General features: G+C 37.8%; 1 protein-coding gene across 2 annotated transcripts in view; it reads left to right on the top strand.

The window, feature by feature from the left end:
* Positions 1-1,264: 1,264 nt before the first annotated feature.
* The window catches only part of CDK17 (cyclin dependent kinase 17), a 92,196-nt gene continuing 69,622 nt past the window's right edge, over positions 1,265-23,838 (top strand). The window contains exon 1 of one of the 2 annotated variants that reach the window (XM_061454560.1): positions 1,265-1,735. The gene's annotated coding sequence lies outside the window, so the exon portion shown is untranslated. The remainder of the gene's footprint in view (positions 1,736-23,838) is intronic. The other variant, XM_061454561.1, reaches the window with a different exon arrangement.

A 23,838-nucleotide genomic window follows, 5' to 3' on the forward strand; every position in this document is an offset into this window, starting at 1 on the left:
GTATAGCATAGCCCCACCTGCAGAATGGTGGAGCTTTGGCCTCCCTCACACAAATACAGGAGTGCAGCAAAGCAAAGACTGGAAAGACCTGTTTAAGTTCCTCTTTAAGAGCCCTTGACATAGGCTGGCATATCCTGCCAGTAGCTCTGATCTGCACGATGATGGGGAGACCCATGTGGATGGAAGTCCTAGTGCTTGTGACATTTAACTTCAGCTGATAACTGAGAGAGAAAGCAAGCAGGAGAAGCCATGTCTAAAAGGGGGAGGGGGGGGGGGGGGGGGGAGAACGGGACGGGGGGTGGAAAAACCAACAAAAACCAAAACCAAAACCAAACCAAAAACAATTTGCCAAATTCTGCCCTAAGTGTATTTTTGACTGGTACCTGCAGTTCAAACTCATGTCACTAAAATCACTTAACATTCGTCCTTCCTGTTATATTTTGCCCTTTGTGTGGTGGAAATACAAAAACGAAGATAGTGCAGAATAACTGCCTCCTAAGACTAGTTTTTAGCCTTCCCCCCCCCCAGTAACACACAACAGCTAATAAATTTACGGGTGGATGGGGCTGAGAAGCAAGAGAACACAAACCAGACCACTGTGAAAGGAAAACGATTCTAAGCACAGGAAGGAAGCATGGTTGTGCCGGCAGAGCCATCACAGAAGTGGGATGGTACACAGGATGAATGCAGGAGACAAAGAAAGAAAACACCGCAAGAACATGGAAGGGATGAGTTAGAAATCGACCTCAAAAGCCACAGCTTCCCTTAGCTTCAGTTACTGACTTGCCAGCCGGCGCGTGGGGGAGAGCAGACGCATGCTACCTCACAGATCAGCTAAATCACCAGCAAACCCAAAAGGAACCACTGCCAGGAGCCGGAACACACGAGGCGAACAAACGCCCCCTCCCACAGTGCTCTCCCCGAAACCGCCCAGGGACACCCCCGGCGGGCAGGGCCTCCGGGCCGCCTCCCGAGCCTCAGCAGCCTCCGCTGAACGAATCCACTTCCTCCTGCGAGAGGCCGCTGAGAAGAGAGCAGCAGCGCCCCCCTCGGCTCCGCCGTCGGCAGGGTGGGCAACCCAAGGAAGGGCTGTGACACGAGCCCCCCCGCCGTCACCCGAGACATTCCCCACGGCGCTGGCTCCGCGCTCCGCCTTAAACTTCCCCCGCCCCCGGCCGGGCCACCCCGCTGCATCCGCAGGCACAGGCTCAGCTTGTGCAGGAGCCGCTGCGGCCGCTAGGTGTCGCCAGTGCCCGGGCCTGCCCGCCGGCCCCTCCTGCGCTCTGGCGGGGCTTGCTCAGTGCGAGTCTCCGCGCTGCGAACGGGCGGAGGCGTAAGCCGGCGGCGGAGACGCGCAGCGCGGCCCGGCTTGGCTCGGCTCGGCCTGGTCTGGCCTCGCACACCTTTGCAGCCCGGCCCCGCTGACTCGAGGCCACCCGGACAGCTCTCAACACCTCCAGCGGGTCCCGAGCACGGCCTGCGGCTGCTTTCCGTCGGCGGGGAGCCGCGGCAAGGCGAAGGCTGCGGCGGCGGGGGGAGCAGCCATGTTGGAGCGGGGAATAAAGTGACTTTCCTCGGGAGGGAGCGCGGCCGGCGGCCCGGCGGAGGCTCTCGGGGCAGCGAGGGAAAGGGGGGCTCGGCTCCCGGCGGCCGGATACGGCTGCTGGGCGGAGGAGGAGGGGAAGAGAAGGGGGAGAGGAACCGCCCCCGGACTCACGGAGCCTCGGCGCTGCTGGTGAGTTATAGCTGCTCATTGTCTCCCAGCCCCGGGGTGCGGGTTCGGCCCGCAGGGCCGTGGGGGGCCTCGGCCTGCGAGTGCGTGGGACTCCGCGTTGGTGTGAGATGAACCGCTGTACCGGGGACAGGGGGAGGGTGATGGGAGCTGGGGCGGGAGGCGCCCTGCTGGAGGGCCGGGGGGTACCAGGGGAGTCCTCTGAGGGAGAGGGTCGGGGCTGGCTGGACTGCTCTGCCCCTCCATGCTGGGCTGTGGGGGATTTCCGTTGCCCGGTGGCGGCTGGGAGCGGCTCCGCCGGGCCGGTGCCGCGGCTGGGGGCAGCTCGGGGAGGCTGAGCTCGGTCTGCGGGGGGAGCCGAGGGAAGCCAGGTCTGAGCCGTGAGCCGAGGCTGGTAGCCGGTGGGCACCGCGGAGTTTTTTGGTGATCCGGTGTTGGTAACCGTCCTTTCCCCACTGCCTCCTCCCCTTCAAACGAGACTGCTTTCTCCTGACAGCTCTTCTCGCAGCCTCCGCAAGTATGACACATTCGCTCTTATCGCAGGTCTCCCGTCTTCCCCCCCTGCAAACCCAAAATGTGTAGATTTCTGTGCATGGCATAAGAGGTTTTGTGCCCCCAACTTCGAGTTCGTAGATTACAGGATATGTGAACATTTGCTGACCCTGAACTTCTGTGAACTCCTGTCCTCCCTCCCCTTCCTCTCTCAGATATGTAATGGCTTGAGTCCAGTGAGAGGAAAATGGTTCTCCTCTCCAAAGGACAGAAGGAATTAGGTGACATTGGGTGTATTTTCTATTTCATGGAATTTTTCACGCCCACCGGTTCCAGTACCGTGTTCAGAGGAGTGGATTAGCTGCTACGTTAGAGGAATGCTGACCTTGATCCCCTTTGTCTTTATTGCAACAGTTTCGGTAGCTGGCTGGAGTTGTTCTGAACTCATTGCCTGTCTCTGGCACTTCGCTAATGGTGGTAACAGTATTAGGGGTGTTGTAAGGGAAATAGGGTTGAAGTATATCATAATCCAAACTCAGTAATTTTAAAAGCATCAATTTAATTTTTTATATATATATTATTTTTTGTTTTGGTGAATATATATTTGTTTTCTTTTTTGTAATTTAACAGATCGATAGCAATTTTCTCGTAGCAATCATGGCATAGATATGAGAAAAGAAAGTCTGGTTTGACATTCTTCCATTCCCCCCACCCTACCTCCTTTTTTAATTGTATTAATTGAACAGGATACTAGATGACCAAAGGTTAAATACTTGGAAGATGTGGGTCAGAATAATATATTTGTGAAATTAGACTTGGTACCAAATTCGGTTTGTTTTCTTGTTAGAATTGGGTAAAAGTGAAGTAGGTGATCTGGTATTATAAGTACTTAAGATGTTAAATTGCCATATTGCTTTGTTGTAGAAATTCTGTATCCTCATATGCAGCTCTTGTTATTTATATCTGCACTTAAGTAAATGATGTGAAACTTGTTTTAAGTAATTAACACAGAAGTAACAGACCTGAAAACATAAAAACATATGTTTGAAATGCATAGTGAAAAATTTCCTTAAAAATGATTTATACTTGAAAGAACAAACTGAATTTACTTCTCCAACATAGAGAAACCATTATAATGTTACTTTGGCATTAAAAGGACCACTTAAATTTGAAAGATGAAAGCATCTTCATGGTATTATTTAAATACTGCTTTGACTGTAATGAGTCTTTAGGAAGGATCTTTAAGAAGCATTACGCAGTAAAGTTCATACTTTACATTTGCATATTGTGTGGTGTACCCTGTCTTTACCGGGGCTGGAGCTCTACACAGATCAGTAGGTGGGGTCTGCCTACATCTGTACTGAAGAGTGTGCAAATTGGAGCCTGTGTTGTCTGAAGAAAATTACAGTTTGAAAATGGCAAGTCATTTATTTTAAGCTTGGCTGAGGATGTAGTGCATTTTTCATGTGTAAAATGCCACTAACGTGTAGTGAAATACTTGATTTATGATTCCAAATATAAGTAGATTGAGAATAACTGAAAACTAGAACAGGGCTGTGTTTTTGCCCTGAATGGCTCTGGCTTCAATTTCGGTCTAACACTGCAGTGTGAAAATATGATACAGCTTATGACATGGATGTTAAGATGTTCTCTATGCCTGTGTTATTTTTACAATGTGGAGCTCTTACAGTAAAACTGTGCAGAATGTTTTTGGATGGCTTACTAACATACAAAGTCTTCCTCTTTCTTAAATGCCTATGTGCCATTGGAAAAAAATAAGAATGTTTCACTAGTCTTAAGTTTTGGTTCAGTACCATATATTTGAGCAATTGCACCTAAAAACTGCTTCGTTGGAGGCTGATTCCATGAACAGTCTGCATTAAAACCTTTCCATGAATTTGCTCTTTACCCGTTTTTCACATTTAATGAAAGCTGTTGATATTTCACATAATGATCCGCTTTTATTTGTTGGCCTAAGGGTGTGTCTCTATTGAATGCATAATCTAGTGCGCTGTGAAAATGGACTAGATCATGTCTAAAAATCAAGCTAGAAAAGCTTTGTTATTATTCAGCATAAACTCTCCAGTTGTGAACTAAATGTTGCTTATAGTTCTAAAGTTATGGGCATCTTCAGCTCTTAGCTGCATGCTTTTCAAAACCTGCTTTTTTATTTTTTACAGCAAGCTCTGAATACGTATCAGATACAGCGGCTGGACACCAGTCTAATCAGTGGCACTTCAGAATTTGATATAAAACAATACTCAACCACTTTAGCATGTAAAAATGCTTTTAAAATTCTAAATGTTTCCCTGAAAGCTATGCTTCACAGCTAAAGACCAGACTAAACCAGTGTATTGCTAGTGATCATTGTCTTTTTTGCAATGCACATAATTATCACTATGGATTTTTCCTTCTGCATGTAAGAACTGGATTCTCCCCCCCCCCCCTTCACATGCTGATGTAGAGATTATCTTGGATGTTAGAGGTAAAAGCATTTTATGTTTATATGTTTTGATCACTAGGCAATAATTTTCATTTACTTTTTAAAAACCTGTAAAAATTCTAAATCTGGGGGATTTTTAATAAACATATTAAGTGTTTTATATCCTGCTGTAGTTACCTCTTGGGGCCTAGGAATGCTTTTTCCTATGAAGCAGGGGAAAACAGATACTGCTTCCTCCAGAAATATTAGATGACCAGAAATGCTCACTAATGGTGTGGGATGTTTTCTTTTTTGTGTGTATTTTGTGAAGAGTCATGAAACACTCTTGACAGCCTCTTTCTGAAAAGTGGCAGTTAATGCTTGTTCAGGCAAATGACTACTTACAGTTCTGTATTGAATACAAATCCAACACATGCACACTCTTAACTGACCCAATGGATTGGCAAGTCTTCCACAGTTGGTGGTTTCCTGAATTCATTTTAGTTGCAGTGTCAACTTCAGAGTTCAGTAGAATTGGCCAATTAAAACATCTACAAACAGCGATTCAAACCTTGATCATTTAACCACTGATGTTGATAGTCACAAGGAATGAACAAAACTGGAACTTGAACTAGTTTGCAAACTTGGAGCATAGATGCATAGATTGGGTAATTTGCATCAGACCAACTTTTCATACATCCATCAGTCCTTGGATAATAAGGCATTTGCCACTTCCTTGGAGATCATTATACTCTGTATCTGACTGTATTATAAAGTAACTGTAGACACACTGATACTGGAAATCATTGAAACTGTGTTTTACTGGCATGTTTGGGCTTTTGTGGTCTAGTGCCTGTTTTAAAAGGATTAGAAATTTCCTTCAGGAGGGAACATCAGGTTATTGGGGGTGCTATATATAAGCATGAATATTGGAGAAAAAAGAAACGTGTGAGTAGCATTGTTAAAAAATGCAGCAGCAGAAGAAATAACTGTCAAATAATGTTTTAATTTTTCGTGTGAGGGGGCAGATTTAGGCATAATGGTTTTAAGAACAGTGAAAATGCTAACTTCATAACTTTTTAAATAAACACTCAAAGGCTTTGAATTTCAGGCCAATTTTCTGCTTTTGTCTGTAATACCTTGACAATAAAGTAAGCTGTAGAACAGTTTCATCCTAGTTTTGATTGGGACCTTTTTTTTTTAATCTTTTCTGGAACATATAGTTGTGCATATATTATGATGAACAAGGCTGTGTTATACGAGAACAAACAAACGACATGTCTTTCATTTACATTCCTAGCTACAGTTCTTGCCTGACTTGGTATTTTAGGTTGATCTTGCTATAAGTATCTTGCATAAGTGAACGTTACTTTGTGCCCTCTCATTGTATTTTAATTATAATCTGTACCTCTTAATTGTACTCCTTTCTCTGACTGCTGCTGTTTTAAAGGCTTGCTAGAGTTGCATGATGGTCTCTGATTTTTAACATCTGTGCTTTGTCAGCTTCACTGAGGGTACTTGCATCCTTTCAGTTTGTGTTAAAGTTGTGAGGATCAAGACTTTGTGCTCAGTGGATTAGGGCATTTTGCTAGCATGTAGCTGTACTGATATATGATAGTGATCATATATAGTGGCATAAACTCCAGTCTTCTTTCAGAAATGTCTCTTTACAAGTATTTCTGACCTCTTACTTTTACCTTACCTATATGGAAGTATATTAATTTATTTACATTTTGTTCCAGTATATGTAAGACTTTTTTTTATGCAGAAGTCATTAAAGGTAACATTTAATGTGGCATACAGTAATGGGTGCTAACTGGTGTTCACTAAAATAAAGATCATTGGAAAATACAGATTACTGAGAATTATTGAAGAATATTACTAGTAAACCCATTGTCCTGTAATTGAGAAAAAAAAATGGGTTCAAAAGTTACAGTGGCCTATAGGATTAAAGAAGCCAATTTTTTTAAAATTTAAGAAGTTGAAATTAAGTGAATATGATTGATAAGGGAAGCTAAAGACTGAGGAAAACACATGCTGTCACAGGCTATGACAATAAGGCAAGGCGTATTTTTAGGAGGAAAAGGAATTCTAACAGAGCCATTAGACTATTACATGTGTTAAAGAAAATGTTGGAATTTGGTGATCTTCAGAAGAGGCTGATGTTCATTAAGTACTTCTCTATTCAGAAGTAAACCAGATGATAGTCGTCCGTGATGCTCCTGAGACCTCCTCCTAAGGGAACCTGAGGGTGTTAAACAGCTGCCACTGAAATTGTATGGTAGGAATTGTCAAAGTCAGTAGTGTGCTTTTTGGATTGTTAATGCTGATGGAGTTTTTCAGTATGTCTTACAACAGTGAGAAATAATGTAATTTTAGCACAATTTAAGGTTTCTTTCCATGGTTTTGAAAGTTATTAATATGCATAGAAATTGATATTGAGAGAGCAGGACTCTGAAAGCAGTAACTGTTGTTCAGCATATATTTATAGAAGACTGATCTTATGAAACAAACTTATGGGTTCTCTTGATAAGGTTAAAAAAAAATTGTGTGGTATAATGATGTTGCAGATAGCCTTCTCTTTTACTTGGCTGTTATGTGACATTTTGATTAAAGAACTAAAATGATAGATCAAGTGTCTACACATGAAATGGTTTAAAGCTGGGCAGATAATATGGATCAAGTGGTTAGCTATAAATAGTTGCCGTTACGTAACTGGGTGTGATGAGGGGTTCTCATCATCAAAGTACATTCATGAAGAGGCACTGTGAAACCTGTGACATTCCCACTAATGAAGTGAAAGCCACTGGAAGGTGCTGATCATTTCTGTAGCTCACAGAAAATTAGGAAAACAGTAGATACTGCAGGACGGGTCATTAGTGCAGGTGGATGCTTGGGAAAATGGCCGTTTTGATGTGGCATTTTATATTACACTTTACGAGATTAAATACAGCATATTAACCTTTTTAAATAATTAATGATATTTTGTAATTAAATCAAATATAAGCAGCTGTTAATCATAACTTTTAGTTTGGGAATTTATTTTGCAAAGCTTTGGAATTGTTTCTCATTTATAATACAGAGCAGATACCGAGTGTTTATTGCATTTGATATGTGGGGTTTAGGGATAGTTTTTATTTTAAAAATATAATATAATTAATAATTTATTAGTGATATACAGAAGGAGAGTCAGTTATAAAGTAATAGATTACATTTTATTATATTTCCCCCAATTTTCTGTATATCTTGATGCAAATTTCTAAATGTAGAATTCATAAACATTATGTGTAGGCCCAAAAAGTTGTGACCATGTATATGTTAAACTCTGGAAAATGAAAAGCCATTTTTTCAGTTTGGCCTTAGTTTATTGCCAGAGCTGCTTCCTCTGTTCTTTCTCTCTTCCTCAGATCTGGTTGTCATAAACAGCAGTAGAGTATTTACATTTGCAGGGAGCTTGTTTCTCTCTTAACTACTGTTCAGTCTGAAAGCTTCATTGTAAATATCTTACTAAATTGTTTAAGTGTCTGCTTGTAAAATGAGAAACTGTTTCATAATTCACCTTATTTATGTTTGCTCTGAAAACTAAATCTAAAACTTAAATCTTCCAGTACGACTGTGAGAGATTAAGGTTGGGCTGGTGCTGCCTGTGAATAACTGCTGCTCCATGAAGGGTTTGAACTGGTGTAACTTCGGCACTGCTGCTTAAAGCCCTGTAGCATCAGGTGTCTTATAACCATTTGACTATGTCAGAGAACTCATGGAGGTTATAATGGGCATTTGTGTTAAACTTTACTTTCATTTTTACATGCGAATAATAGTCACTTTCTGTGCAATCAATGGAAAAACAACAGTTTGTAATTTTTTTTTTTTTTTTAAGTATCCTGAGCAGATGGGAGTGGAAACTTCATGTTGTACAGGGAGGAAAGGAGGTCATCAACTGCTAAATATATCAGACATATATGCTGTACTCAAGTCTTTAGAAAATGATGTGTAAAACAGGAGCTTGGAAACTTTTTTTGGTACTGAATTAGAAGGGACAGTGGTAAAATAATTACTAATATATCTTATAAAATACATTCTTAAACATGGATAGGCCTTTGAGGTTTGAGTTTGAAAGGAAATGGGATTTTTGGTCTGGAAATTGGTAGTGTTTGAGGAAAGAAATGTAAGGAAACTGAAGATAGTATGTTTTTCTTTAAAATAATATCAGAAAACTGAACTACATAGCTGAAATAGGGCTGTGGTAGGAGTTGAAAAATATTTGGAATAGGCAACAACAAAAAAAAAGCCCTTTTTTTTTTTTTTTAATAACTATAGTGGTCATATTTTGAAGGGGCCCTGTTAAAGTAGTTGTGCAAGGTCCTTGTTTCTTCTAAAGAAGTAATCACCTTTAGAGATCTTTGGTTTCATTGAAGCTACGATTTGGATTTAAATCCCTGAAAAGTACACTGAGTGTTTTTGAGAATAATGTCCTGAGCAGTACTCAGGTGAAACAATTTCAAAAGCAATTCCTAAAGTTTAAGATTCTCCATAGTACTTCATAACCTTTGTTAGCAGGATTCAGTAGGTTAAGGCAAAGAAGCAAAATATTTTAAAGCTTATGCTGTTTGCCTTTAGGATTAAACAAGATAAACAGCTTACAGTGTTCCCATTTGCACAAGTCACAGTATTTTTAAACCTGCTGCTTGTAATTCTGGGTTGTTTATCAGGGAATGCAGTTAACTTAAATATTTTATTGTGTCTTGTTCTTGATATATCTCAATATAATTCTCAAAAGTAGAATGTTTGTTCCAGAAGCCAAAGAAATGGCTTTGAAATGTATTTAGGCAGAAGCAGCCTTTTGTTATTAAGCATACCCTTTTGGTTTTTTTTTCTGGACAGCAGAGGAGGAACACCATAATGGTTTGTAGCAGTTAGTTTGCTCAGTAGGTATGTGCTTTTCTTCTTGAATTATGCAATTTTAGTATTTAGGAGCAATATGAAGTAGATTATGAGTTCCGAAGAAATAGATTTGATACGCTTTGGTAGTAAGCTTTGTTACTGCATTTTAAAATGTGTTTGGTTTTAGTTTGTGTATAAAATGCAAATCCTTGAGTGTTAGCAAAGTGTTCTGAAGCTGCTTCCTCTAAAATGGACCTTTTTTTTTTTTTTTCTGATGGTCTTCTATAGCAGAACTTTTGGTTCCCTTGTACTAGTGAATATTTCTGATAGTGAAAGAGGTAAAAATTACTTGAAGGATTCAAGTTGAAAGTTGTTTATCATTATTAGAAGTTATTTTGGGGATTGATGGATAGCCAGTGATGATACCTACATTCTTTTTAAATCATCTGTTTCCAAGAGTGCGTAGATGAAACCTGGATTTTTTAAATTTTTTTTCCAGCAAATAATTTATTCGCACGTAAAATATGGATTGTGCCACATTAACTGATTCGGGGTTTGGCCTTTTTTTTTTTTTTTTTTTTTTAAATGCTTATTTCTATACTCAGTAATGAGAAAGAGGTCCAGAGGATAATATAAAGATCTTAATATAAAGCTGTTCTCTTTCCATATCTACCTTTGAGGGAGCCCATCACAGTCATCGTTTTTGTATTACAACATTACAGTTTGAGCTGAATTAGGTGTTTGCTTCAGAATAATTTTTCTGCATCAGTAAACTGAATAGAATAGGTTTTCACTACTAGTGGAGGGAAGAAAGACTGCAGGAATTGGATGGTTGATGGTGAAGAAGGCAGAAAGTGTGTCTGGTGGATGGAGCCAAGCATTTTCTTACTGGTGGTGGGAAACTGTTAATTGACCTGAAAACTGTTACAGAACTTTCTCCTAAGTGCTTCAGATGCATAAAGATGAATAGTGTGAATTCCACCCCCCCGCTGTAATGTATGCAACTAATTTTATTATGTAAGCAAGAAAACATGCAGATTTTTCTTTATTCTTCACTTCTGCTTGAAGGTGCTTAGCATGAATTAAAATTCCAGTCATGTGAGTAGTAATGATAGTAAATTTTAATATCAGAATAAGTTGCTGAATGATCTGTTTTCATTTTATGTTTCATGGCAATTTAAGACTAGAGTTGCGAGGACAAACAAAAATTACCTGTTGTTTTTTTTTTTTGTATTATGAGAACCTGCTTCTCCATGACAGAATAAGCCTAGTAAGATTTGAGCATACACACTTGCAGTTGATATTCATTATTGACTTTTTAATGACATTACACCACATTTAGTCAGAAGTTTACATCTCTACATGATTGGATTGTTGTATTTGCTCTTGGTAACTGAAATTGTATCTTAATTCAGAGATTTTTTTGGTTTTGCTTGGCAGATAGGATATGAAATGTTTTTTGTTTTTGAGAATTATTTCCTTGGATTGGTTAATATTATTTGCTAAGTCTTATGATAGTTTAGGTAACCTGTTGAAGACATTACTTTAGATATAATTGCCTTTTGTTTAATGATATTGGCCACTTCTCGTGTTAGGTAATGCATCACTAGTTAAAGAAGTCTGTAGGAATGGATGATGTCAAATTTTGATTGCTTAACTTGAGGCTTTAAGATACTAATCTTCAGGGTGTCAGTGCTGAGGATGTTTTGAAAATCAGCCTTAACAGAGACCTGTTAACAGAAATAATAACCTAACAGTGTCGGAAAACCTAGTCATATCGATTCTGGTAAATATTTCTAAAAAACAACTGAAGGAGAAGGTGGTACACTTAGAAAATACTGGTAAACCATCTTTATACTAACACAGTATGATAGCTTTTCTGTGACTAGGTGGTATCTTGCTCTCAGTCTTTTTATACCAATGTAAATGAATCTGTCCTGGACTATAACCTACATTAATGCTTTACAAATCAGTCTAGTTTATTGCACAGGGCCTTTTCCAGGGTGCTTCAAACAGAACTAACACATCATAGGTAACCTCTCTGCTTCCAGGCAAGCCTGAAACATACGCTTGGAAAACAGTCCTGTTGACTGTCTGCTACAGAGAATATTCTCTCTTAACTACATTGGGTATACAGAGCTTCCAGTACTAGATTAGTAAAAAACAAAACAAAAAAAAACAAGCAAAGGTCTTTGTCAACTAAGGAGGGAAAAAACCTCAAACCTTTGTTAAAGCACAGGAAGCAAAATTGTTGACAGAGAAAATTCCTTTTCTGTATAGTCACTTTTATGAGAAAAGCCACACCCTGAAGGTAATATGTTTAACTGTTAGTGCATCCTAGTGACATAATTTTTTTTTTCCCCTATATTAGAAGTTTAAAAGGGATAAATAAAATTATCCTAGTTAATATCCTTTCAGTTATTTGTGGTAGTTGCCGCATTATTTGTGTTGCGTTCCAATTTAAGAATACTTACCTCTCTGATGGTAAGAGGCTTTAGAAAAATAACATGTTCTGTTTTGTGCAAAAGTGGGAGACATTTATAATGGTCCTTTCATCTTGTTTAACTCCTGCCAAAGCTCCTTCAAACAGTGTCCGTAAGCCTTGCTTTTTCTGCTAGGTAGTAACATTATTCCAGTTAGATTGATTTATCATGGCTCTTTATCATAAGCAGCTAGGAAGCTGTTTGATTAAGCTGTCTGAAATACAGAGAAGCTGCACTCTTTTACAACACAGGGTTGAATTTTTATTTTTAATAATGACCTTTCCGCCTTCTTAGATGAGTAGCTCTGCTACATTTTTGAACTAAACCTTAGGGTAAGTAGTGGTTTTTGTTGGATAGCAAAGGGGACGAACTGAGGTGTTAGAAGTGAGGGAAGGAGTACATAGCTGGGACAAAAGGAGAGCTTTACAGGCAGGGCATGGCTTTCTGGCATGCTGTGTCCAGAATCAGGTGTTACTGGAGTGCATTCTTGTGAAATACTAGGAATCTAGTGCTGTTTTTTTGTTCCGTTCTTAAGCCACAGGAAGGCCTAGGGGTTGTGTTAGGGCTTTGCTGTTTGTGCTATCAGCAGTATTTTGATCCAAAAAGTCAGACATCTGTGCTTATATAGTGTAACACAGCATATGTAAATGTGCTCTTAGATCCCTGTACTGCAGGTTTTCTTTGAGAGATGCTGTGTACAGTATTATTCACATGATACACACAGATTATGTATTCTAAAGATAATTAAATGTTTTGAACTTTTGTAGTCCATAGGGCTGTATCCCAGTATCTTAACTAATTAATTAAAATTCCTGTCATGAAAAGCTGTAGATTGAATAATGTTGTAGGTAAAACTAGAGGTGGTTGCTGCATGGTGCTGTTCATTGCTGTCAAACCCACACTGCAGCATCAGAATTGGTTTGGCTGAGGAGATTGAATTGAGGGTAAAAAGTGTTTTATGTGTCCTAATGCATTATCTTGTAGTGATACCAGTCTAATCTTACCCGTGGTTCTGACACAGTTGACCAGCCCTTCCGTTCGTCAGAACTCTGTTTACTTCTGTGCCTCTGTACCCATAATCAGAATCATGCTAGGAAAGGCCTTGTACTACTTTCTATTCTTTTTTAAGTATACCTTGAAGCTTTAGGCGTATGAAAGTTTAAAGTAGTGGGAATTCCATTAATAAGGGTTAAGCTTCCTAAAGGCAAGATTCTCCTTGATTTGCAATATGGTTTTGTTATCTTGTTACCTTTTTTGGTCATCAGTATTCTGGGAAGTACTGGGTTTCCTAAAAACATGTCACTAAGGAACATCACAAGAGGCATGCTATGTTGTATGTTTATGTGCATAGATCTTTGCGGTTTACCTGTCCTTGTCTTTTTTAGTAATTTGGATGCTAACAGAAATTACTTGAATCTTAGATTATTTTTTTTTATTTTATTTGCAAGAGCTCTTAGAATAATTTTAATTTGACTTGCTTATCAGATGGCAAAGCTGGTGTTTTTTGGTGTTACTTCAAGCATCTAAGATCGCTGAGTGGCAAAGTTCATCATGTCTTATTCTTAGCTCAGGTTTTCCTTGCTCTTTTCTGTCTTTCCTGCCTATGTGGTGCAGAAGTTTATTTACTCAAATAATTCCATGATATTACCTATCAGAATTTGTATTGCCATGATAAAGATGGCACTTGTAGCTTCTGATATGTAACTTTGCTGGCTTAATTTTTTGTTTGATTTATTTAAAAATGATTCATTTTAAAAGGATACTGACATTTCATTAAGCAGTAGTACAGTATTTAGGGGTATTTGTTTTCCTACAGTGTAACGCAGTGTATAACTTGGGCTTTAATTCTTTTCATAGGTCCTGTTTGGAACTCTGCTCATGTGTATGCTTTTAATAGTATTGATGAAGGCTGGAGTCTTCATCTGAAAATTATGTATTTTAAACTTAACATTTATTATGCATTTATATGCATTTCTTGCACCTTATATAATTTCCTAGAATGGAAAAGTGATGTTTGGAAACAATAGAACTGTATTTAGAAATATTTAATTCTGTGTCATTTTGAGACACTACTTAGAGACAGCCATTTGTTATATTGAAGGGATTTTTTTAATTTATTTTTTGTTGTTTTTTTTTTAAAGTGGTGTGTAACCTAACTAAATGCAAACCAAAAGAGAAAACATAATCTATATTAAATGTTAAACTCAGAAAATAGAAAGGCAGTTGATGGATAAGACATTATGACCTTGTAAAAAACAGAGGGTATTTAGGATTATAATAAGCATTACCAGGCTTTCTGCACCATAGGCCTTTGTATATTTTGTTTAAGAGATCTGGAAGTAACTTGAATATGTGTGACCTGTTTTTTAGATTTAGTTTGTTTTCTGGGCTACAGAAAATCCTGCTTATGAAGTACTTCAAACCATTCTTACTTGAAAGGTTCAGGTATTTCTTTAGTAAAACATTCACATATATTGAGAAGAGGAGATTAAAAGTACAATTTTATGGCTGAGTGAAATTTGTGTATAGCAAATGAGATGTAAAGAAATGTAACCACATTTTCTTTACACATATGAGAGCACGTTCTCTAAGCAGTTTCTGCAGTTACTTTTGTTGAGCATTTCATGATTAGTTAATGTACATTGGGCATGTTAAAAATGCATGTCTGGCATATCAGAATATGATTTATATTGTGTAAGTCATAAATACTTCATTCGGTATTTTCACTGCTCATTACACAGAATTGTCTAGCAGCACTTGAGAGAGTAAGTGAATTCTCTTAAGACCTAAATGCTGTCATCAGCAGTATCTATGTGTTTATATTCTCAGCTGCATGGGCCATACAGGGGCCACTTTCTGAAATCCACTGTGTGAATAAAGACTACTCAAGTCATGCTAAAGTGGAATTTTAATATAAGCATTATATTAAAAATACTGTTCTTTTTGATAGTGAAACTGTCTCTCAAATTTAGACATCCTGTCTCAAAACAAGAGTGTTAATCATTTAATAGGGTTAAAAGAGAAAGTTGCTTTTTTAACAGCTCTTTGTAGTTATTCAAAGTTAAATGTTTATTTTAAGCTTTCTTTGTATGAAATGGTGTACAGTACTAAAATTTAAGCTGATCTGTAGCACGTGATGTACTGTTTATCAAAATGATGCACTGTAATTTAGGATTGTTTAATAATAATAGCAGTATCTTCAAGGTGTTTTATTTATACAGTCAGATCAACATAAATAATTTGAATTAAAACCAATGGTTTGAAAGTTTTTTACAAAGGTTTTGCCTCTCTAGGAGTACAGGGAGCTGGAAGTGGCATTCCTGTCCTGAGGTGTGTAAGGCTGGCAGGGGTCAGGACATGGCAGGGACTGGGCTTTTGGTAGCCTGGGTGTGCGAGGGAGAGTGGCATGGACACCAGCGCTCCCTTTGTGATGGCTCTAGCAGGTGCATTCTGTAATCATAAAACTAGCTTGCTACCTCAAAGCTCAAAAAAGTATTAAGCTATGTTAATCCCCTTTAGAAGAGCAATATTTGGTCAATTCCTGTCTTCCCACTCCTGTCTATATTCTTGCTAACTTTGTCATTTGGTGGTCTTAGTTGGCACGCATACACTAGAAAAAATTGATGTTGGTATCAAGGTAAAGGTTTCTCTCTGTAGAGAAGAGATCAGGTTGAGAATATTGTGAGCTACATGAACATTCATTTGCAGGCTATTTTAGCTGTTTGTGTCATATCTGTTTTAAGGATAAAAAGAATTTGTGGCTTAAGAGCAAAAAGGCTTTGAAATGAATATGTATTTACTGTCACCTCCAAAAGTCATTACTGACTAGATTATCTGGCAATATGGACAGGATCCTTTTGTGGTAAAATATTTCCTTAGTTAACTCTACCTGTTCATATAAAAGTGTGTTCTTCTGACATTTGTTTTAGTTTATAAAGTTGTAATGTGAAACAAAACAGAAACAAAAATTTAGTTTTGATACTCTAAAAAGGAGTCTTGAACTGAGGATTTGTGGCTGGCATTATCCCCCGCTGTTCTACAGATCCAGCGGAAAAACTGATTGTAAGCCAGCTCTGGTTTTTATATAAAAAGTCTGGAGAGGTTTGTGTGTGTTTAGTACTAGACAGTTCTGAAGCTGAACCTATTTGAGTAAACTCTTTTTTCCCCCGTGTTGCACTGTACATGAGGTTGAAAATATAGGCAGACTTTTTAGGCAGAAAAAATAAACTGGAAATGGGCATGCATAACAGTAACTCCAGTTGCTTTGGGTATGCCCCCGACCTGTGTTTTCTATGCAATATGGTGGTCATGAGGATGGGGCAAAAAGATGGCTTTTTCCATTACCTGGTGCTCCAGGGCAGCTTTCCTGCCCTGCAGACTTCACCACAGGAGGATTCTGACAGTAGGGCGGCAAACAGGGTGGTAGATAAGGAGTGCTTGTCTCTCTCTCTCTGGGTGGTAGCTTAATTTAATGCCACTTAGAGGAGTTTGTGATTAGTCATCTCTTCTCTTACATCAGTTATTTGCTGTGAAGCTATCTGCTGTAGATGCTTGTTGACCTAAACATTAATGTGCTGAACTGCTGTTCATCAAACATGAACATTCCAAGAAGTTGCACATTTTTACTTTGGCGCCTCCAGGATGCTCTGCAAAGTACATGTAGTGTTAACATAATGAAGGGAGATGGTTAGGGCTTTCAATTGACTTGGTGACTAAATTAGGTAGTTCTCACAGAGGATACTTGGACACTGGTTATAAATTAAGTGATCGCATGAAATGTGGTCATTACAAGCTTAATTAAGAAGAAACATTTATTCTACACTTACACTCATATCCTCATCATGTTTTATTAAATGTCATTTAGGATAATACATAGTTAAAACACTTTGAACAATTTCTCAAGTATCATAATAAATTGTGAAACAAATTACGTCAATCCTGTAAGTCATAACAAAACAAGCTGCTTTTTGAGCTTCAGTAAATTCAGTAAGATTTTTTTTGGTGGTGGTTTGCAAAATATCAACTACAGTAGAAGTGGTGCTCCAGAAGTTTGTTGAACAGTAGATAGAATAATACTGTTTTGACTGTAGTAGAAAGACTTTGATCCTTACTCTTGCTTATATTTTATTGTGAAGACTGAGTGGTTTGAGTACAAGGGGCTCAGCATGGTACTTACTACAACCAGATGTGGTTTTGCTACACCTGAGAACGGAAGGTTTAGCAGGGCTTCTTTCTAGTATAAGAGGCAGTATTTGTCTTTCAGTTCTTTGCCTCCCCTTATTTTTCAGTGTTCCCTTTGCTCTGTATTACTGTGAAGAAACTATAATACGTATTTTAAAGAGATGATACAAGATGTGGAGAATATTTCAGTGCTCAAAAATCAATAGATTTGGCTTAAGAAGTGTACTTGGCCTCTGCTTATACCAGTTGCATTGGGATTGGGATGCCACATGTATGTAGCTTAGTTTAGATTACAGTTTGGTTTTTCTCTCAAAAGCTGTGTTGCTTCTATCAAATAAAAGAGTTAGTTTAACCTACTATATTTTGATATTTTACATCATTGCTAGGTTACACGTGAGCCTTTAAAAGGTTAATTTTCTTTATATTGGAATTTCTGATCAACTAAAAGTCTCTTCTGCTTGGCTTTCCTCTTTGTCTCTTATGCTGTCCTGTTTGAATCGTAAGCAAGAGCTAGCCTAGTCTGGAAGGAAGCAGGATGCCTCATTTATGTAACTGTTGTAATAAGTTTGTGCAACATAGCAAGAGTATGTGTAGCAAGAATAGGCTTAAAAGTGTTGGTCCCAACTTTTCTTTGTTTTGTAAATCAGATTTGAATTTTTAACATACCGATTAAATGATAATATATATTTGAAAACCAAATCAATGTTAATTTAATAAACCTGTAAATAGGAGATGCTTTAATAGGATGATAGTTTTTATTATGGAGCCTTGTTAGACTGGTCACTAAGCATGAAATGCAGACGTGGGAAAAAAGGACAGCTCTCATATAGATGTCAGTCTCATCCCTAGGGCACCCCTGCTCTGAGTGTGTGACATTCAGCATATGAACTTTGAATTTTTTTCCCCTCTGATGTCTAATATGGGACAAGTAGTAAATTTCATGCTACTTTAAACTCTTCCGAATTCAAACTTTGGAGCTTTTTCTCGCAGGTTGTCAGGTAGCTGTATATTTAGTTGCGTCAGCTCAGAAGTTAAATGTACAAATATGGTAGTTTGTTCCCTGTTGAAGGAAGCAGGTGCTTTTCAGGCATCACTTTGTCAGGTGCAAGATAAATGTATCTGCATGATTCCTGTTCTCTACATGACTCTTAAGATCTTGTATGTGTGTATGCATGTAAGATGCATATAGTTGTATTTGTATGTTCAGGTGTTTCATTTGTTTTGTGGTTTGTTGTTTGGTTTTGGGTGTTGTGGTTTGTTTTTTTTTTTTCCCTATAACACTGTGAAGTTCTTTAGGCTTATTTCAGGTGCAGACTGATTCTTGGGAATGTAGTTGGTCTGTACCTACAGAATTCATGTTGCATGTAAGAGATGTATGAACTTTGTTAAGGAGCTGGTTAGACTTCATGAAGCGTGTTACGGGGAGACAGGCGTTTGGAAAAGAGGTACCTCCATGTTTGGTTTATTTTGGAGTTGCACCAGAAACGTTTGAATGCCTTTGCTTTTTTGCTACCAAAATGTCATTATTTGGATCTTTCCCAATGTTTTTATTCAAGTGATAGGAAACAGAAGGGAAGGAACTAATTGGTATGGGTCTGGAAAACATGCTCTGAATACACGTACAAGCATTTATGCTTTCTTATCCAGATTTTCAGCATGTGAGATATGTGACAGCAGAAGCATTGTTCTGGGAATGTAGTTTGAACTCTTGGGGAGTTCAAAATGTATTTTCATCCTTATTGTCACCAAGGGAAAATGTGGGTACTTCTGTCCTTGTTCACAGTCTCTTAAATTCTTGCTTTATAATGAAGAGCTTGTCTTGCTAGTTCATTAGTAATTGCTACCTCCCACCATCTCTTTTGTCAGTGGGGGTTAGGATTTCCTCCTACACTGAGAGGAGGGAGAGGGAATCAAAAATTAGATAGTGATAGAGGCTAAAATTAAAATAAATTTTAGAGGAAATAAGCCAGGTTAGCGTCTAATTCTATAAGACAGCAATCCTTGCTTTACATTTTAAGTAAGGGGGGAAAAAATAATATTTTTTTTCTTGCTGTCTTTAGGGCGCCAGGCAACACCAGAGTTGCTGAACAGAGAATATTTCCACATAGGTCATTTGCCTGTACTTGGACTGGCTAGCATGTATCTATGTTGCACACTTGATTAAGGCATTTCTAAGTGGAAAGGTACCTGCAATACAGAAGCAGTTGCACTTGATACGCTGGCTGCTTCCCAGCAAGCAGCCAAGGCACTTCTAAAACTTAGTAAAAACCTAAACTGTGGAGGCATAGAATTCTATTTGTACCTGGGTGTATTGCAAGGACACTATAGGTAGCAACAATTCAAACAAAAACATAAGAGGAAATAGTTTGTCACAGCTCTAATGTGTTGGGTTGCATGTCTTTTCCATCATTTCTGCTTCTGTCTGCACTACAGTCACAGCAGCAGTGATACCTGAGCTGGCTATAAAGTAATTGGTTTGCATACTGCTACCAACAGCAACAGTTTGTTGGAAGTAGTTGCAAAAAGTGTTAGAAACTTTCTATGAAGTCTTTCAGTCACCTGCTGCCTTGAAGTTTCTCATTCCCTGCAGGTTAAAAACCTTCCCTTTTCCACAATCCATTTAACTTGAATCCATTGAACTTGCAACTGGAGTAAATGTTCTTTTTCAGCAATTAATATTTCTTGGTCTGAGATTGCAAGTGATCAGTGAATGTTTTTTTCCCCCCTTCACACCAGGAATTTGCTATACAAATTGAAAATACAGTCTAAATATGCAGCAGAATAAAAATAGTCCATGTCATGCTGAAGTTGAGATGTTTGCTGAGGCTGCATGAAGCAAGAGCTTGTTTGGAAACCATGTGTTCTGTTGTTATGTTCCAAGTTTTCAAAGCTAAAGTAGAAGTATTCTAGAGTCAGTGCTGAAATATGCAATAACAAAATATTTCATGGGAAATAATATTTGACAACCCTTGTAATGTGCCTTTCCCTTTGCTGCTGTTATGCTAGTAGGCTTTTTTTCTTGTGGGGGTAGACAGCTTATAACTTCCTTGTGTTCAGTAAAGTATTTGTACTTAAGTGGTCACGATCTCTGTTTGAATCATCAGTAAGAGTTCTGTTATAAAACAGGTTGCGTGGCATTACTGATCCTTTATTCTACTAAACTAGAAAATTGCTTGCAACTTGTTGCCTTTAGACCTGCATCTCCATCTCAAAAGTCAAGTAATTGGGCTTCAGGAAGTCTCTTTTGCCTTTTTTTCTTATTTAACAGCTTAATTATTTTGCCTGATCTCCAGGCAACAGGCGTCCACAAGCATGATAACTGTTAGCATTAATTGACTTTCATATTGTCAAGTCCAATGGCAAGATTGAGATATAACTTCATATGGAAAAGAAAAAGAATACATTTTTAAGCTGAAGATTATGGAGTTAATTTGTTTAGATTCAAGCAACTGCTAAGATTGTTAAGGTCAAGTTGTAATCTTAACACATTTGTGTTGAATTTCCAGTGTATATGACAAACAAGTATTGATTCTTGAGGATCAGTACTTGAGGTGAATATTTTGATGGTTGGTAAAGAAATCGATTCAGTGTTTCAGATTTACAGAGTTTAGCCAGGAAAGCTAAGCAAATGTGATTTTATTTTTCAAAGGACTTGATAGTGTATATCTTTACTGTGATCCCTGTTTGTTTCTTCAGTTTTTCTTCACAATAATTTATCATGAGTCAAGTTTAGGAGCTTCAGCAAAATGATACTTTAATTTCTTATGTATCATGAAAAGGATAAGATTTCCTACGTAATTCACTTGGCATTTCTCAATGTTAAAAATAGATCTGTGAAATTCTTTCTCTTTTTTTGGCAATTTCTCATTGTAAGCATGCAATGTTGAATATTTTAATTTCTAATAAAAATTACAGCCAATGTTTAAACAAACTAGCTTAGCTTGAAAGTGGCAATTTTTAAAATCAATGCTAGAAGAGAAAAAGAGCACTGAAAGTATTTGTCAAGATTTGAGCCTTTTAGTACGGTAATTTATGATGCTTTCAGTAGAATCCTCGGTCGCAAATTACTATTTTATTCTTTAGATTTCAAATCTTCATGGTAGGTTGACTTATTTGGCTGTGTGTATCTATAGCAGAAATGTTACCTTCAGCAGAGCAGGAGAACTTAATGTCTCATGTATCTATTGCATTCAAGAATAAGCTGGGACACACAAGGAAGAGTAAACTAAAGAGCAGAAATGCATATTAAGTGCATTTATATAAGGAGAATATTTTTACTCTGTGCTGGCTCAGTGGTGTGGGTTTTGTAAAGGCACTTTCATATGGTTTTGTAAACACATGCAGTTAAAAACCAAAATGGTCTTATCTTGAGCATGAGACTTTTGATTCTGTAGAGATCACTGAGGGTTGAGACACTAAGTCTATTGTCAGTGTTCTTTCTTTTTCAGTGTTTGAAAGGTTTGAGGATTATTTACTGGGATTTTTTTTTGTTCTTGGAGAGAGAAAGATAAACACACATACAAATCTCACTACCTCTGAGGCATACTCAGTACTCTGAAAATGCTTTTCTGAGTGGTGTCCGTCATAATGGAATCTGGATCAGACCAGAAGCAACTGTAAAATGCATTTACTTCCATTGTTAGAACAACAAAATGGGAGCTTCTGAATTAGTAGTTGATTATACTATCACATAAAACAAAATAATCATAGATTATCTAATGGGGAAGAACATGGAGAAATGGATTCTAAAACCACGTTTAGATGTTATGCTTTCATGTCAGGCTTTTACTTAAATCTGTAGCAAGGAAATCTGTCCTCAAAATTGTCAGGAAAAATGGGTATGTTTCTGTAGTATTGACTTATTGACCACTAGACTGTTTGTTGTTTGATTATTTTTTTTTTTTTTTTGATGCTTAACTATTCTGAATGCGTTCCACGTTTCAATTCCTTGAAAACTTTTCACCCTAGCGTTGAATTACAGTTTCTCTACTGCATGACTTATATGATCCGTACAGAGAACTGAAGATTGCTATATACATTTGTCCAGAGCAGATCCTTCTTTGAAGTTTAGTATGTTGGCATGTTGTTTATGTTATTTTCTTTCCAGAAGAACTGTTCTTGATGATATACTTTTCAGCAGTAGCTGTGCAAATACAGTAAAGGAAGTTATAATTTTTTCAGTGTTAATATTTTTCTTGTTAAATATATCCATTTAGGCCAAAATGGTGAGTCTCCATCTTCAGTGGTGAAAGCATCAAGTAGCTGGTTAATGTGTCTGTATTGCTATATATTTTTTTTCTATTCTATTATTTATTGTTTAGCCATGCCTGCTCTTATATATAGTCAAATACAGTAACTGTTTTAAATAACTGAACCTTCAGTAATAATATGTTTACTCCCAGTCAGAGTTGTTTTGTTTCCTGTTGTTCATGGGTTAAAATAGAAGTTAAGCATTAAGAAAATGAACAGAAAAGTCAACATTGATCACCATATAGCCTTTAACTGTAGCATATTGCATTTCATAGTAAATAAGAATCTTTTGCTCCCAAGAAATCACTTCTGTCATTAATATTTAGTATGAAGGAGACGTTATTGTACAGATGTTAGTGTGTTTGTCTGATTTTGAGGATTGATTAAAAAAATGTTGTGGGTTAGTAGTTTATTGTATTAGAAACTTTAGTTGTAATTGCTTTAAAACCAGATATGAATATGTATTGTGGGAAGTGTGAATTATGTAAAATATCAAGCCTTCCTGTCAAATTGGCTGAGTCACATATTTCTCTCAACTTTTTTTTTTTAAGCTATTGCAAAGTTAAGAAACTGCAATGCAGGGTACAAGGTAATTAGAAATAATAGCACTCTTCAGTATCTTTACTTGAGTAGTTTCAGCTGCTTGAAATTTAAATGGCCATCTAGGCTAAGGGGCTGAACACAGATGGCAGAGTAATGGCTGGCTAGTGATTTACTTAGTAGTTGAAAGGACTACTCTGATTTTACAGGCAAGTAAATAGCTTTAAAATCGGGGACTAGAACAATTCAAACATTTTCAGAGCAAGCTGTTTTAAGAGCAGTGGAATACGTGATATTAAAACTGAATTAATAAATCAAGTGTTTTGCCTTTGTTTTAAGGTATATCTAATAAAAATAGTAAGTTTTTTGGTGCGGCACACATAGAAAATGTTAGCTAGACCATGTAAGTAAGAAGTTTGCGTACTGCTCTGTTTTTTATTGCCTTTAAGAGTTGTCAGTTGGTTTTCTGCTAGCATCCTCACATAAATCACAGCATTTGTCTTTCTCTGAAAAGGAAAGAAATTGTTGGTTTACCTGCAGGGATGAGTGACAATTAATTCTGTTACAGAATATTACCTTATTTCTGCATAGAACAAAATTCCCTTTTGAGTTTTGAGGGCTTTTGCTAAATCTGTTCTTGGACTTCATTCTTTACTTAAATTTTTTCATGGCCTGACTTCTGCTTTTACCACACATTTGGTCTTTCCATTTTCTTTGAGGGTGGGATACGTGAAGAGAGTACCAAAATAGAGCTTGCAAAGGGTATTTGCGTCTCTGAGGAAGTAGACCAATTTCTGTGGTATCACTAGTCATCATTCCTTTGACTAAATGTTCAAATGATTTTTGGATAGTAAAGC

Source organism: Pezoporus flaviventris, unplaced genomic scaffold (assembly GCF_033815535.1).
Source record: "Pezoporus flaviventris isolate CSIRO_AGI_PZ_B2104156 unplaced genomic scaffold, CSIRO_AGI_Pfla_v1 ptg000016l, whole genome shotgun sequence".
NCBI lineage: Eukaryota > Metazoa > Chordata > Aves > Psittaciformes > Psittacidae > Pezoporus > Pezoporus flaviventris.